This window comes from Triticum dicoccoides, chromosome 5A, assembly GCF_002162155.2.
Source record: "Triticum dicoccoides isolate Atlit2015 ecotype Zavitan chromosome 5A, WEW_v2.0, whole genome shotgun sequence".
Taxonomy (NCBI): Eukaryota; Viridiplantae; Streptophyta; class Magnoliopsida; order Poales; family Poaceae; genus Triticum; species Triticum dicoccoides.
In genome coordinates this window covers 268,163,363-268,181,810 of record NC_041388.1, presented here as the reverse complement: position 1 = coordinate 268,181,810, position 18,448 = coordinate 268,163,363, and positions in this window count along the sequence as shown.

Sequence of the window (18,448 nt, the reverse complement as noted above, 5' to 3'; positions counted from 1 at the left end):
TCACAGAAGAGAGTCATCGGGCCCAAAGCATTGGGAATCACTCCTAGGTCGGTGATAAACTCCTTCATCCAGACTGCTTCCTGTGCTGCCTCCGAGGCAGCTATGTACTTCGCTTCACATTTAGATCCCGCCACGATGCTTTGCTTGCAACTGCACCAGCTGACTGCCCCACCGTTCAAAATATACACGTTCCGGTTTGTGACTTGGAGTCATCCAGATCTGTGTCGAAACTAGCATCGACGTAACCCTTTATGACGAGCTCTTCGCCACCTCCATAAATGACAAACATATCCTTAGTCCTTTTCAGGTGCTTTAGGATATTCTTGACTGCTATCCAGTGTTCCATTCCGGGATCACTTTGGTACCTCCCTACCAAACTTACAGCAACGTTCACATCAGGTCTGGTACACAACATGGAATACATAATAGAGCCTATGGTTGAGGCATAGGGGATGACACTCATCTTTTCTCTATCTTCTGCCGAGGTCGGGCATTGAGCTGTGCTCAATCTCACACCTTGCAATACAGGCAAGAACCCCTTCTTCGATTGATCCATATCGAACTTCTTCAATATCTTGTCAAGGTATGTGCTTTGTGAAATACCAATGAGGCATCTCGATCTATATCCATAGATCTTGATGCCTAATATGTAAGCAGCTTCTCCAAGGTCCTTCATTGCAAAACACTTATTCAAGTAGACCTTTATGCTTTCCAAAAGTTCTATATCATTTCCCATCAATAGTATGTCATCCACATATAATATGAGAAATGCTACAGAGCTCCCACTCACTTTCTTGTAAATACAGGCTTCTCCATAAGTCTGTATAAACCCAAACGCTTTGATCATTCCATCAAAGCAAATGTTCCAACTCCGAGATGCTTGCACCAGCCCATAGATGGAGCGCTGGAGCTTGCATACCTTGTCAGCATTCTTAGGATCGACAAAACCTTCCGGCTGTATCATATACAATTCTTCCTTAAGGAAACCGTTAAGGAATGCCTTTTTGATGTCCATTTGCCATATTTCATAATCATAGAATGTGGCAATTGCTAACATGATTCGGACGGACTTCAGCTTCGCTACAGGTGAGAAGGTCTCATCGTAGTCAACTCCTTGAACTTGTCGATAACCCTTAGCGACAAGCCGAGCCTTATAGACGGTCACATTACCATCTGCGTCAGTCTTCTTCTTAAAGACCCACTTATTCTCTATGGCTTGCCGATCATCGGGCAAGTCCGTCAAAGTCCATACTTTGTTTTCATACATGGATCCTATCTCGGATTTCATGGCTTCAAGCCATTTGTTGGAATCCGGGCCCGCCATCACTTCTTCATAGTTCAAAGGTTCACCGTTGTCTAACAACATGATTTCCAGGACAGGGTTGCCGTACCACTCTGGTGCGGAACGTGTCCTTGTGGACCTACAAAGTTCAGCAGTAACTTGACCCAAAGTTTCATGATCATCATCATTAACTTCCTCTCTAGTCGGTGCAGGCACCACATAAACATCTTCCTGAGCCACGCTACTCTCCGGTTCAAGAGGGGGTACCTCATCAAGTTCTACTTTTATCCCACTTGCTTCTTTCAAGAGAAACTCTTTCTCCAGAAAGGATCCATTCTTGGCAACAAAGATCTTGCCTTCGGATCTGAGGTAGAAGGTATACCCAATAGTTTCCTTAGGGTATCCTATGAAGACACACGTTTCCGATTTGGGTTCGAGCTTTTCAAGTTGATGTTTCTTGACATAAGCATCACATCCCCAAACTTTCAGAAACGACATCTTAGGTTTCTTTCCAAACCATAATTCATACGGTGTCGTCTCAACGGATTTAGACGGTGCCCTATTTAAAGTGAATGCGGCAGTCTCTAAAGCATAACCCCAAAATGATGGCGGTAGATCGGTAAGAGGCATCATAGATCGCACCATATCCAATGGAGTGCGATTATGACGTTCGGACACACCATTACGCTGAGGTGTTCTAGGCGGCGTGAGTTGTGAAACAATTCCACATTTCCTTAAGTGTGTGCCAAACTCGTGACTCAAGTACTCTCCTCCACGATCTGATCATAAGAACTTTATTTTCCTGTCACATTGATTCTCTACCTCACTCTGAAATTCCTTGAACTTTTCAAAGGTCTCAAACTTGTGTTTAATTAAGTAGACATACCCATATCTACTCAAGTCATCAGTGAGGGTGAGAACATAACGATAGCCACCGCGAGCCTCATACATCAATATGTATTATTTCCAACAAGTTGGTTGCTTGCTCCATTGTTTCGGAGAACGGAGTCTTAGTCATTTTGCCGAGGAGGCATGGTTCACACGTGTCAAATGATTCATAATTAAGAGACTCCAAAAGTCCATCTCCATGGAGTTTCTTCATGCATTTGACACCAATGTGACCAAGGTGGCAGTGCCACATGTATGTGGGACTATCATTATCAACATTACATATTTTGGCATTCACACTATGAATATGTGTAACATCACGTTCGAGATTCAATAAAAATAAACCATTGACCAGCGGGGCATGACCATAAAACATATCTCTCATATAAATAGAACAACCATTATTCTCGGATTTAAATGAGTAGCCATCTCGCATTAAACGAGATCCAGATACAATGTTCATGCTTAAAGCTGGTACTAAATAACAATTATTGAGGTTTAAAACTAATCCCGATGGTAGATGTAGAGGTAGCATGCCGACGGCGATCACATCAGCCTCGGAACCATTCCCGACGCGCATCGTCACCTTGTCCTTCGCCAGTCTCCGCTTATTCCGCAGCTCCTGTTTTGAGTTACAAATGTGAGCAACCGCATCAGTATCAAATACCCAGGAGCTATTAATAGCGCTGGTAAGGTACACATCAATAGCATGTATATAATATATACCTTTGGCATTGCCGACCTTCTTATCTGCTAAGTACTTGGGCAGTTCCGCTTTCAGTGACCATTTCCCTTGCAATAAAAGCACTCAGTCTCAGGCTTGGGTCCATTCTTTGGCTTCTTCCCGGCAACTGACTTACTGGGCGCGTCAACTCCCTTGCCGCCCTTCTTTAAGTTCTTCTTACCCTTGCCTTTCTTGAAACTAGTGGTCTTATTCGCCATCAACACTCGATGTTCCTTTTGGATCTCCACCTCCGCTGATTTCAGCAATGAATATAACTCAGGAATGGACTTCTCCATCCCTTGCATATTGTACTTCATCACAAAACTCTTGTAGCTAGGTGGAAGCGACTGGAGGATCCTGTCAATGACCGAGTCATCTGGAAGATTAACTCCCAGTTGAGACAAGCGATTGTGCAACCCAGACATTTTGAGTATATGCTCGCTGACAGAACTGTTTTCCTCCATCTTACAACTGTAGAACTTGTCGGAGACTTCATATCTCTCGACCCGAGCATGAGCTTGGAAAACCATTTTCAGCTCTTGGAACATCTCATATGCTCCGTGTTGCTCAAAACGCTTTTGGAGCCCCGGTTCTAAGCTGTAAAGCATGCCTGATACGTCTCCAACGCATCTATAATTTTGATTGTTCCATGTTATTATATTATCCATCTAGGATGTTTTGTATGCATTTATATGCTATTTTATATGATACTTTGGACTAACCTACTAACCTAGAGCCCAGTGCCAGTTTCTGTTTTTTCCTTGTTTTTGAGTATCGCAGAAAAGGAAAACCAAACGAACTCCAATTGACCTGAAATTTCACGGAGATTATTTTTGGACCAGAAGAAGCCCACAGAGTATCGGAGATGGGTCAGAAGAGTCACGAGGCACCCACGAGGGTGGGGGACGCGCCCTACCCCCTGGGTGCGCCCCCTACCTCGTGGCCGCCTCGGAGGCCCCCTTGACTTGCTCCCGACGCCAACACCTCTTATATATACCCAAACTTCCAGAACATAACCTAGATCGGGATTTCCGCCGCCGCAAGCCTCTGTAGCCACCGAAAACCAATCTAGACCCGTTCCGGCACCCTGCCGGAGGGGGGAATCCCTCTCCGGTGGCCATCTTCATCATCCCAGTGCTCTCCATGACGAGGAGGGAGTAGTTCACCCTCAGGGCTGAGGGTATGTACCAGTAGCTATGTGTTTTATCTCTCTCTCTCTCATGTTCTTGATTTGGAACGATCTTGATGTATCGCGAGCTTTGCTATTATAGTTGGATCTTATGATGTTTCTTCCCCTCTGTCTCCTTGTGATGAATTGAGTTTTCCCTTTGAACTTATCTTATAGGATTGAGTCTTTAAGGATTTGAGAACACTTGATGTATGTCTTGCATGTGCTTATCTGTGGTGACAATGGGATATCATGTGATCCACTTGATGTATGTTTTGGTGATCGACTTGCGAGTTCTGTGACCTCATGAACTTATGCATAGGGGTTGGCACACGTTTTCTTCTTGACTCTTCGATAGAAACTTTGGGGCACTCTTTGAAGTTCTTTGTGTTGGTTGAATAGATGAATCTGAGATTGTGTGATGCATATCGTATAATCATACCCGCGGATACTTGACGTGACATTGGAGTATCTAGGTGACATTAGGGTTTTGGTTGATTTGTGTCTTAAGGTGTTATTCTAGTACGAACTCTAAGATAGATTGAACGGAAAGAATAGCTTCATGTTATTTTACTACAGACTCTTGAATAGATCGATCAGAAAGGATAACTTTGAGGTGGTTTCATACCCTACAATAATCTCTTCGTTTGTTCTCCGCTATTAGTGACTTTGGAGTGACTCTTTGTAGCATGTTGAGGGATAGTTATATGATCCAATTATATTATTATTGTTGAGAGAACTTGCACTAGTTAAAGTATGAACCCTAGGCCTTGTTTCAACGCATTGCAATACCGTTTTCACTCACTTTTATCACTAGTTACCTTGCTGTTTTTATATTTTCAGATTACAAAAACCTATATCTACCATCCATATTGCACTTGTATCACCATCTCTTCGCCAAACTAGTGCACCTATACAATTTACCATTGTATTGGGTGTATTGGGGACACAAGAGACTCTTTGCTATTTGGTTGCAGGGTTGTTTGAGAGAGACCATCTTCATCCTACGCCTCCCACAGATTGATAAACCTTAGGTCATCCAGTCGAGGGAAATTTGCTACTGTCCTACAAACCTCTGCACTTGGAGGCCCAACAATGTCTAGAAGAAGAAGGTTGTGTAGTAGACATCAATGACGCACTGAACCAGGGAGTAATCATCACTACGCAACTGCCAGGCGTTCATAATGTCTTGAATTGCTGGGAAAATGGGTGCGTCACCTAGTGGTGCTTCAAGGACATATGCTTTGTTGGAAGCTATGAGGATGATCCTCAAGTTATGGACCCAGTCCGTATAGTTGCTTCCATCGTCTTTCAACTTGGTTTTCTCTAGGAACGCGTTGAAGTTGAGGGCAACATTAGTGTGGGCCATTGGATCTACATGATAGATTGTAAAGACAATTTTAGACTAAGTTCATGATAATTAAGTTCATCTAATCAAATTATTTAATGAACTCCCACACAAATAGACATCCCTCTAGTCATCTAAGTGATACATGGTCCGAATCGACTAGGCCGTGTCCGATCATCACGTGAGATGGACTAGTCATCAACGGTGAACATCTCCATGTTCATCGCATCTACCATGCGACTCATGTTCGAACTTTCGGTCTCTCGTGTTCCGAGGCCATGTTTGTACATGCTAGGCTTGTCAAGTCATCCTAAGTGTTTCACATGTGTAAAACTGGCTTACACTCGTTGTATGCGAACGTTAGAATCTATCACACCCGATCATCACGTGGTGCTTCGAAACAACGAAACTTCGCAACGGTGCGTCGTTCTAAGCAAATAAGATATAAATATGATAAACATCACATGCAAATCATAAAGTGACATGATATGGACAATATCATCTTGCGCCTTTGATCTCCATCTTCGAGGCGCGGCATGATAACCCACAAGTATAGAGGCTCGCAACAGTTTTCGAGGGTAGAGCATTCAACCCAAATTTATTGATTCGACACAAGGGGAGCCAAAGAATATTCTCAAGTATTAGCAGCTGAGTTGTTATTTCAACCACACCTGGAAACTTAATATCTGCAGCAAGGTATTTAGTAGCAAAGTAATATGATAGTAGTGGTAACGGTGGTAAAAGTAACGGTAGCAAAAGTAATATTTTTGGTGTTTTGTAGTGATGATAACAATAGCAACGGAAAAGTAAATAAGCGAAGAACAGTATATGGAAAGCTCGTAGGCAATGGATCGGTGATAGAGAATTATGCCGAATGCGGTTCATCATGTAACAGTCATAACATAGGGTGACACAGAACAAGCTCCAATTCATCAATGTAATGTAGGCATGTATTCCGAATATAGTCATATGTGCTTATGGAAAGAACTTGCATGACATCTTTTGTCCTACCCTCCCGTGGTAGCGGGGTCCTAATGGAAACTAAGGGATATTAAGGCCTCCTTTTAATAGAGTACCGGACCAAAGCATTAACACATAGTGAATACAAGAACTCCTCAAACTACGGTCATCATCAGGAGTGGTCCAGATTATTGTCACTTCGGGGTTGCCGGATCATAACACATAGTAGGTGACTATAGACTGATAGGATCAAGAACTCTCATATATTGATGAAAAGCTAATAGGTTCAGATCTGAAATCATGGCACTCGGGCCCTAGTGACAAGCATTAAACATAGCAAAGTCATCGCAACATCAATCTCAGAACATAGTGGATACTAGGGATCAAACCCTAACAAAACTAACTCGATTACATGATAAATCTCATCCAACCCATCACCGTCCAGCAAGCCTATGATGGAATTACTCACGCACGGCGGTGATCATCATGAAATTGGTGATGGAGGATGGTTGATGATGACGATGGCGATGGATTCCCCTCTCCGGAGCCCCGAACAGACTCCAGATCAGCCCTCCCAAGAGAGTTTAGGGCTTGGCTGCGGCTCCGTATCATAAAACGCGATGAATCCTTCTCCCTCATTTTTTTCTCCCTGAAAGTGAATATATGGAGTCAAGGTTGAGGTCGGTGGAGCGTCAGGGGGCCCACAAGGTAGGGGGCACGCCCAGGGGGTAGGGCGCGCCCCCCACCCTCGTGGATAGGTGGAGCCCCCCCCCCCCTGACGTGGATCTTCCTTCCAGTATTTATTATATATTCCAAAATAATTCTCCGTTGATTTTCAGTTCATTCCGAGAACTTTTATTTCTGCACAAAAATAACACCATGGCAATTCTACTGAAAACAGCGTCAGTCCGGGCTAGTTCCATTCAAATCATGCAAGTTAGAGTCCAAAACATGGGCAAAAGTGTTTGGAAAAGTAGATACGACGGAGACGTATCAACTCCCCCAAGCTTAAACCTTTGCTTGTCCTCAAGCAATTCAGTTGATAAACTGAAAGTGTTAAAGAAAAACTTTTACAAACTCTGTTTGCTCTTGTTGTTGTAAATATGTAAAGACAGCATTCAAGTTTTCAGCAAAGATTATGAACTAACCATAGTCACAATAACATTTAGGTCCCATGTTTACTCATATCAATGGCATAATCAACTAGCAAGCAATAATAATAAATATCGGATGACAACACTTTCTCAAAACAATAACAAGATGGTATCTCGCTAGCCCTTTCTGAGACCGCAAAACATAAATGCAGAGCACCTTTAAAGATCAAGGACTGACTAGACATTGTAATTCATGGTAAAAGAGATCCAGTCAAGTCAGACTCAATGTAAACTAACAGTAATGGATGCAAATGACAGTGGTGCTCTCCAACTGGTGCTTTTTAATAAAAGGATGATGACTCAGCTTAAAAGTAAATAGATAGGCCCTTCACAGAGGGAAGCAGGGATTTGTAGAGGTGCCAGAGCTCGGTTTGAAATACATATGAATGATATTTTGAGCGGCACACTTTCATTGTCAACATAACAACCGAGAGGTGGCGATATCTTCCATGCTACACACATTATAGGCGGTTCCCAAACAGAATGGTAAAGTTTATACTCCCCCTCCACCAACAAGCATCAATCCATGGCTTGCTCGAAACAACGAGTGCCTCCAACTAACAACAGTCCTGGGGGAGTTTTGTTTGCAATTATTTTGATTTGATTTGCATAAAGCATGGGACTGGGCATCCCGGTGACCAGCCATTTTCTCGTGAGTGAGGAGCGGAGTCCACTCCCCTTGAGAATAACCCGCCTAACATGGAAGATACGGACAACCCTAGTTGATACATGAGCTATTCAAGCATACAAAACATAATGTTTATTTGAAGGTTTAGAGTTTGGCACATACAAATTTACTTGGAACGATAGGTAGATACCGTATATAGGTTGGTATGGTGGACCCATATGGAATAACTTTGGGGTTTATGGAATTGGATACACAAGCAGTATTCCCGCTTAGTACAAGTGAAGTCTAGCAAGAGACTGGGAAGCGACCAGCTACAGAGCGACAACATTCATGAACATGCATTAAAATTAATCAACACCGAATGAAAGCATGAGTAGGATATAATGAACCATGAACATAAATATCGTAGAGGCTATGTTGATTTTGTTTCAACTACATGCGTGAACATGTGCCAAGTCAAGCCACTCGAATCATTCAAAAGAGGATACCACCCTATCATACCACATCACAACCATTTTAATAGCATGTTAGCATGCAAGGTAAACCATTATAAGCTCCTAGCTAATTAAGCATGGCATGAGCAACTATAATCTCTAATTGTCATTGCAAACATGTTTATTCATAATAAGCTGAATCAGGAACAATGAACTAATCATATTTACAAAAATAAGAGAGGTCGAGTTCATACCAGCTTTTCTCATCTCAATAAGTTCATCATATAATCATCATTATTGCCTTTTACTTGCACGACCGAATAGTGTGGATAATAATAATAGTGCACGTGCATTGGACTAAGCTGGAATCTGCAAGCATTCAATTCAAGAGAGAAGACAAGGTAATATGGGCTCTTTGTTAGATCAACAATAATACATATAAGAGCCACTCAACATTTTCATTATGGTCTTCTCCTCTCGACCCCCAAGGAACAAGAAAAGAAATAATACTATTTACACGGGAAAGCTCCCAACAAGCAATAGAAGAACGATAAATCTTTTTGGGTTTTCTTTTTAGTTACTACTACAAGCATGGAAAGTAACTAATTAAAAGCTACAAGTATTTTTTAAGGTTTATTAAACACACAAGAAGAAAGCATAAAAAGGAAAATAAACTAGCATGTATGATACAGTGAAAAAGTATGAGCACTGACAACTAGCAATGAGTGTGTGAACATGAATGTAATGTCGGTGACAAATACGTACTCCCCCAAGATTAGGCTTTTGGCCTAAGTTGGTATATGGCCACGGCTGGCCTGGCGGATATCCAAAGTAATAGTTGGGGTCGTACTGTGAAGAAGCGTCGGATTGCCACTGGTTGGCAATCACCTCCGGATCCCACTGGTAATCAGACTGTAGTGGAGGATCAAATTGTGGTTCCAGCTCTGGCTCTGTAGCTGATGTAGGGTTCCGGTAGGCGTGAATGGCCTCCAACGGAACATGGTACTTGCCTGCAGATAAATCAAACAAGGAAGGATCAGGCAAGGTAATAGTCTCAGGATGATTTTTACCAAATATTAATTTATACTTAAGCACCTTTTCCCTATTCTTGACAATAAAATCATGTGCTACCATACTCTTATAATCTAGATAAACAGGAGGCATCAATTTTTCTTCTTTCTCATAATGACTAATAGGTATGTTATAGTATGCAACGAGGCGCGAGGCAAAGATGCCTCCCAAGATGGGGCCCTTAGTATGGTTAAGGTTCAACCGCTTTGCAACAATAGCGCCCATACTAAATGTGTCATCACGAAATAAGGCATGGCACAAAATAACAATATCAGGGGCACTCAGGTTTCCACATTTTTCACGCCCAATTAAGCATCTACTAGCAAATATAGAAAAGTAACGTAGAACAGGAAAGTGTATGCTAGTAATTCGTTCGTCGGAAACCTTCCTCGTTTCCCCTACAACAATGGTATCAATAAACCCATCCACATCATCACGATGTGGTTCCTCTACATTTCCCTCAAAAGGGATCAAACAAACCCGACAAAAATCACGAAGTGACATCGCCTTATGCTCATCGTATAAATAAAATTCCACCGTAGGTGATGAGCTCCTAGCATGGAAATGAAAGTTTTGCACAAAGGTATTGGTGAGTAAGAGATACTGTTCACGTTGGTCGTGGAGGAAGGCAGTGAGGCCTGCATTCTTAGCCAACTCATAGAAATCATCATAAATCCTGGCTTCTCTTAAGAAATCATCACAAGGCCATTCACACGGCCGAACCTCCGCGGTACGAGGCAGATTATATTTGGACCTCTCTTCTTCTTCACTTTGCTTATCCTTCGAGCTTCGGCTCGAAGAGCCCCTCAAAAATCTCTTCATCTTTTTCTGAAAATATCTGAATTTTTTAGTAACTTCAAAATAAAGGTGAACCAAACTCAACAATATTGATAGCAACTACTCCTACAAGTGCCTAGAGACAATATCATGCATCAAAACTACTTTTGACCACATAAATTTGACATGCAAGCTCAAGAACAGGGTCACCTAAGCAGCAAAAATATACAATGAATAAAGCACTAGAACAAAAACTAATTGGACCATTGGAGGAGTCACATACCAAGGTACAATCCCCCAAAGCAGTTTTGTGAATGGAGCTTTGAGCAAAGAGATCGAAAATGGCAGCAAGATGAGCTTGGACTCGGGTTTGAGCTGGCTAGTGGTGTTTATGGGAGGAAGAAGGAGTGTGTGGTAGCTGGAATTAGTGGAGGGGAGCCACCGTGGGCCCACGAGGCAGGGGGCGCGCCCAGGGGGGTAGGGCGCGCCCTCCACCCTCGTGGCCAGGTGCTTGCTCCCCCTGCTGTGTTTTCAGCGCCAGATATTCTCAAATATTCCAGAAAAAATCATATTTAATTTTTAGGGCATTTGGAGAACATTTTTTGGGGTATTTTTATTGCATTGATAATTCAGAAAACAGACAGAAAAATAATATTTTTGCTTTATTTAATATAAATAACGGAAAGTAAAAAGAGGGTACAGAGGGTTGTGTTATCTAAATTCATCCATCTGATGCTCATCAAAAGGAATCCACTAACAAGGTTGATCAGGTCTTGTTAACAAACTCATTCCGAATAACATGGAACCGGAGAATTTTCGATTAACACTAGGTTGCCTCAATGGGGATATGCATGTCCCCAACAATAAGAATATCATATTTCTTCTTGACAGTAGGCAGAGGAAATTCAAAACCTCCAAAAATAATCGATGGAATTTTTCCAATAGAGTTTATACTATGAACTTGAGGTTGTTTCCTCGAAAAGTGTACCGTATGCTCATTGCCATTAACATGAAAAGTGACATTGTCTTTGTTGCAATCAATAACTACCCCTTTACTACTTGTGTCGGGTTATCAAGACCATGTATTTCTTCAACAGGCGGCAAATTAAGACCATGTATTTCTTCAATAGGAGGTAAATTCTTAACATCTTCAGCTTTAATACCTTTTTCCTTCATAGATTTCTTTGCCTCTTACATATCTTCAGGACTGAGAAATAGGATACCCCTTTTCTTTGGAGTTGGCTTGGGAGTTGGTTCAGGAATTGGACCAGGAAGTGTCCAATTATTTTCATTAGTCAACATATTATTCAATAAAATTTCAGCTTCATCTGATGTTCTTTCCCTGAAAACACAACCAGCACAACTATCCAGGTGGTCTCTGAAAGCATCGGTTAGTCCATTGTAAAAGATATTAAGTATTTCATTTTTCTTAAGAGGATGATCAGGCAAAGCATTAAGTAATTGGAGAAGCCTCCCCCAAGCTTGTGGGAGACTCTTTTCTTCAATTTGCACAAAGTTATATATTTCCCTTGAAGCAGCTTGTTTCTTATGAGCAGGAAAATATTTAGCATAGAAGTAACAAATCATATCATGGGGACTACGCACACAACCAGGATCAAGAGAATTAAACCATATCTTAGCATCACCCTTTAATGAGAACGGAAATAATTTAAGGATATAGTAGTAGCGAGTTTTCTCATCATTAGTGAACAGGGTAGCTATATCATTTAATTTAGTAAGATGTGCCACAACAGTTTCAGATTCATAGCCATAGAAAGGATCAGATTCAACTAAAGTAATTATCTCAGGGTCGATAGATAATTCATAATCCTTATCAGTAACAAAGATAGGTGAAGTAGCATAAGCAGGATCATATTTCATTCTAGCATTCAGAGTTTTTTGTTTCAGCTTAGCTAATAGTTTCTTAAGATCACTCCTATCATTGCAAGCAAGAAAGTCTCTAGTAGTTTCTTCATCCATAACATAACCCTCAGGAACAACATGCAATTCATATCTAGGGGGAGAATCTTCATCATCACTTTCATCAATATTATCAGTTTCAATAATTTCATTCTCTCTAGCCCTAGCGAGTTGTTCATCAAGAAATTCACCAAGTGGCACAATAGTATCAAGCATAGAAGTAATTCCATCATACGCATCATGCATAGCAGAAGTGGCATCATTAATAACATGCGACATATCAGAATTAATAGCAGAAGCAGGTCTAGGTGTCGCAAGCTTACTCAAAATAAAAGGTGAATCAAGTGCAGAGCTAGATGGCAGTTCCTTACCTCCCCTCGTAGTTGAGGGATAAATCTTGGTTCTTGGATCTTTCACGTTCTTCATAATGATAAGAAGATATAAATCCCAAGTGACTCAAAGAATAGAGCTATGCTCCCTGGCAACGGCACCAGAAAATAGTCTTGATAACCCACAAGTATAGGGGATCGCAATAGTTTTCGAGGGTAGAGTATTCAACCCAAATTTATTGATTCGAGACAAGGGAGCCACAGAATATTCTCAAGTATTAACAGCTGAGTTGTCATTTCAACCACACCTGGAAACTTAATATCTGCAGCGAGGTATTGAGTAGCAAAGTAATATGATAGTAGTGGTAACGGTGGTAAAAGTAACGATAGGAAAAGTAATATTTTTGGTGTTTTGTAGTGATGATAACAACAGCAACAGAAAAGTAAATAAGCGAAGAACAATATACGGAAAGCTCGTAGGCAATGGATCTGTGATAGAGAATTATGCCAGATGCGGTTCATCATGTAACAGTCATAACATAGGGTGACAAAGAACTAGCTCCAATTCATCAATGTAATGTAGGCATGTATTCCGAATATAGTCATACGTGCTTATGGAAAGAACTTGCATGACATCTTTTGTCCTACCCTCCCGTGGCAGCGGGGTCCTAATGGAAACTAAGGGGTATTAAGGCCTCCTTTTAATAGAGTACCGGACCAAAGCATTAACACATAGTGAATACATGAACTCCTCAAACTACGGTCATCACCGGGAGTGGTCCCGATTATTGTCACGTCAGGGGTGCCGGATCATAACACATAGTAGGTGACTATAGACTTGCAAGATAGGATCAAGAACTCTCATATATTGATGAAAACATAATAGGTTCAGATCTGAAATCATGGCACTCGGGCCCTAGTGACAAGCATTAAGCATAGCAAAGTCATAGCAACATCAATCTCAGAACATAGTGGATACTAGGGATCAAACCCTAACAAAACTAACTCGATTACATGATAAATCTCATCCAACCCATCACCGTCCAACAAGCCTACAATGGAATTACTCACGCACGGCGGTGAGCATCATGAAATTGGTGATGGAGGATGGTTGATGATGACGATGGCGACGGATTCCCCTCTCCGGAGCCCCGAACGGACTCCAGATCAGCCCTCCCGAGAGAGTTTAGGGCTTGGCGGCGGCTTCATATCGTAAAACGCGATGAATCCTTCTCCCTCGTTTTTTCTCCCCGAAAGTGAATATATGGAGTCAAGGTTGGGGTCGGTGGAGCGTCATGGGGCCCACGAGGTAGGGGGGTGCGCCCAGGGGGCAGGCGTGCCCCCCACCCTCGTGGACAGGTGGAGGCCTCCCTGACGTGGATCTTCCTTCCAGTATTTATTATATATTCCAAATAATTCTCCGTTGATTTTCAGGTCATTCCGAGAACTTTTATTTCTACACAAAAATAACACCATGGCAATTCTGCTGAAAACAGCGTTTGTCCGGGTTAGTTCCATTCAAATCATGCAAGTTAGAGTCCAAAACAAGGGCGGAAGTGTTTGGAAAAGTAGATACGACGGAGACGTATCACGGCATGATCACCATCGTCACCGGCATGACACCATGATCTCCATCATCGTGTCTTCATGAAGTTGCCTCACCAATTATTAATTCTACTACTATGGCTAACGGTTAGCAATAAGGTAAAGTAATTACATGGCGTTTATATTGACTCGCATGTCATACAATAAATTAAGACAACTCCTATGGCTCCTGGCGGTTATCATACTTCATCGACATGCAAGTCATGATTCCTATTACAAGAACATGATCAATCTCATACATCACATATATAATTCATCACATCCTTTTGGCCATATCACAACACATAGTATACCCTGCAAAAGCAAGTCAGACATCCTCTAATTGTTGTTGCATGTTTTCTGTGGCTGATATGGGTTTCAAGAAAGAATGTTTCTTACCTACTCAAAAGCCACAACGGTGATATGCCAATTGCTATTTACCCTTCACAAGGACCCTCTTTATCGAATCCGATCCGACTAAAGTGGGAGAGACAGACACCCGCTAGCCACCTTTTGCAACAAGTGCATGTCATTTGGTGGAACCTGTCTCACGTAAGCGTATGTGGCAGGTCGGCCCGGGCCGCTTCATCCCACAATGACGCCGAATCAAGATAAGACTAGTAACGGTAAGCAAATTGAACAAATCATCGCCCACAACTACTTGTGTTCTACTTGTGCATAGAATCTACGCATAGACCTAGCTCATGATGCCACTGTTGGGGAGTGTATCTTCATACCCTTGAAGATCGCTAAGCGGAAGCATTACAAGAATGCGGTTGATGGAGTCGTACTCGCGGTGATTCAAATCGCGGAAGATCCGATGCAAGCGTCGAACAAACGGCGCCGCCGCGTTCAACACACGTACAGCCCAGGGGCGTCTCCTCCTTCTTGATCCAGCAAGGGGGAGGAGAAGTTGAGGGAGAGCTCCAACGGCATCACGACGTGGTGGTGGAGCTTGCGGTTCTCCGGCAGGGCTTTGCCACGCACTACGGAGGAGGAGGAGGAGGTGTTGGAGGGTGGAGGGTTGCGCCAGGGGAAGGGGTGCGGCTGCCCTCCCACCCCCACCTATTTATAGGGTGAAGGGGAGAGGGGGCCGGCCCCCTAGATGCATCTAGAGTGGGCGGCGGCCAGGAGGGGAAGACTTGCCCCCCGAGCAGGTGGGAGGCGCCCCCTCCCCCTAGGGTTTCCAACCCTAGGCGCCTTGGGCCCTTGGGGGGCGCACCAACCCACTAGGGGGCTGGTTCCCTCCCATATTCATCCCACTAAGTCCTCCGGGCAGGTGGCCGCACCCGGTGGACTACCGAACACCTTTCGGTGGTCCCGGTACAATACCGATAACCCCCGAAACCATTCCCGCGACTGAAACTGGACTTTCCATATAAAAATCTTCACCTTCGGACCATTCCGGAACTCCTCGTGACGTCCGAGGTCTCATCCGGGACTCCGAACAATCTTCGGTAACCACATACAATTTCCCATAACAACTCTAGCGTCACCGAACCTTAAGTGTGTAGACCCCATGGGTTCGCGAAACATGCAGACATGACCGAGACATCTCTCCGGCCAATAACCAGCAGCGGGATCTAGATACCCATGTTGGCTCCCACATGTTCCACGATGATCTCATCGGATGAACCACAATGTCGAGGATTCAATCAATCCCGTATAGAATTCCCTTTTTCCATCGGTATGTTACTTGCCCGAGATTCGATCGTCGGTATCCCCGTACCTCATTCAATCTTGTTACTGACAAGTCTCTTTACTCGTTCCGTAACGCATGATCCCGTGGTTAACTCCTTAGTCACATTTGAGCTAATTATGATGATGCATTACTGAGTGGGCCCAGAGATACCTCTCCGTCATACGCAGTGACAAATCCCAGTCTCTATTCGTGTCAACCCAACATGTACTTTTGGAGATACCTTTAGTGCACCTTTATAGCCACCCAGTTACGTTGTGACGTTTGATACACCCAAAGCATTCCTACGGTATCCGGGGGTTGCACAATTTCATGGTCTAAGAAAATGATACTTGACATTAGAAAAGCTCTAACAAACGAACTACACGATCTTGTGATATGCTTAGGATTGAGTCTTGTCCATCACATCATTCTCCTAATGATGTGATCCCGTTATCAACGACATTCAATGTCCATGGTGAGGAAACCACAACCATCTATTGATCAACGAGCTAGTCAACTAGAGGCTTACTAGGGACATGTTGTGGTCTATGTATTCACACATGTATTATGGTTTCCGATTAATACAATTATAGCATGAATAATAGACAACTATCATGAACACGGAAATTTAATAAATAACCATTTTATTATTGCCTCTAGGGCATATTTCCAACAAGCCACGTGTGGCATTCAAAGTTTTTGGATGGATCCGGACTATTGTAGTTTGATGTGGCAGATGTCTAGACTCCACTAATTCTCCCTAGATTTGTGGTGGACTAGGGATTTGGTACATTAGAACTGATCTGACCCAATACGAATATCTATTTTGAATGTTTGGACTGACCAGTCCAAACATACAGGGAGAAATGGGTGTCCACTTTGGAGATGCCCTCGTACCCAAATTTCCACGTCCCATGGACTATGTATACACTTATGAGGTCCTAGGGTTGCAAATTTGAAACCTTTAGGGTACACTCCGACTCTGTTTAGTTTAACCAAATGAACTAATTTTTTTTTTAAAAATGAAGTGAATTCTGAAAACTTAGTTCATCTAATTGAACTAAAGAAGGTGGGAGGGTACCCTCAAGGTTTCAAATTTGCAATGCCTATGAGGTTTCGTTTGATTTGTCCAAGTGTCAAGGCTGCCGAAGGTAAATCACGTACAGTCGCTAATTGGAGACTTTTCTTGCATGCATGCATGCTGTGATTGAGATTAACATAACAAACAAACTTGTACGTATCTTCTTTACATGATGCGTGGTGTGGACTGGATGATGGATGCTATATCGAACCCTGGGCATCTTTGTCCCTTTGCATGTGGTCAAGATCGATCATGGAGTGGGAACCAAGATTGCGCTTTTGTTTTGTAGCGCAGGATCCAAGGCCAGCCACCCAGGGGCCACATGCATCCATATGCTGCTCTGCTGTGGAACGGATAGGAGCTACCCCTTTCTGGCTTAGGAGCAAGTGCCCGGAAGCAGCTCACAAGTCCAAAAACTGTGAGCTTGTGATTTCAGTTCACATACGTACAACCAGAAAAGGGAGAGAAAGAATGAGACAAAAGAAATTCTGGGCTGCCTCACTTCGGACCTAGTACTCCTACTTCAAGAACAGAGTTCTTCTTGATCGGCACCAAACTTGATGCATCTCGTTTCGGGATGCTTAAACGTCGTTGGAATGGCTCCAGACCCGACGATTTTGGAGTGTATATTCAATCGAGTCTGGGAACACAGATCGTTATCAGGGGCTGCACACTACTCCTACTTGTTATTAGAGGCTCGGCCATGTTTTTTTTTTCGAAAAGGGGGAGAAACCCCGGCCTCTGCATTACCACGATGCATAGGGCCCTCTTATTAAGAAAGAAGTAGTGCCAACATGGTTCCAATGATCGTAAAAAAGTAGAAAAAGCTCACACAGAGCCAAAAAAAGGCTAGAAACAACAACTAGCCAAATCAAGATGCCACAACCGGCTGGATAAAGTAGATAGAAACACTAAATGCCTATCCTATTACATGACCGCCATCCAAACCGGTTGAAGATATCCCGAGCTACCATCTCCCAGCGGACAGACCCAGTAACCAAATGCTCCCTGGCCTCCGTCTGGGTGAGTGGCGACCACGAACGAATTAGTGCCGTAGTCCGGAATAAAATCTGCAAAAATTGTATACATGATATTCTGTTAAAGACCAAATCATTTCTGCAATTCCAGATAGTCCACAACAACGCACAAGCCCCAACCCGAATATGTTTCGCTACGTTAGACTCAAACCCATTAAGCCATGTCCCAAAGAACGCATAAACAGAAGTCGGGGGTTTGATATTGAAAGCAATGTGGACCGTCTGCCAAAGTACCTTGGCCAACGGGCAACCAAAAAATAGGTGTTTAATAGTCTCATCCCGATCGCAGAAACTACACCTAGTAGATCCTGTCCAATTACGCTTCATCAAGTTATCCTTAGTTAAAATTACTTGTTTATGGACAAACCACATAAACACTTTT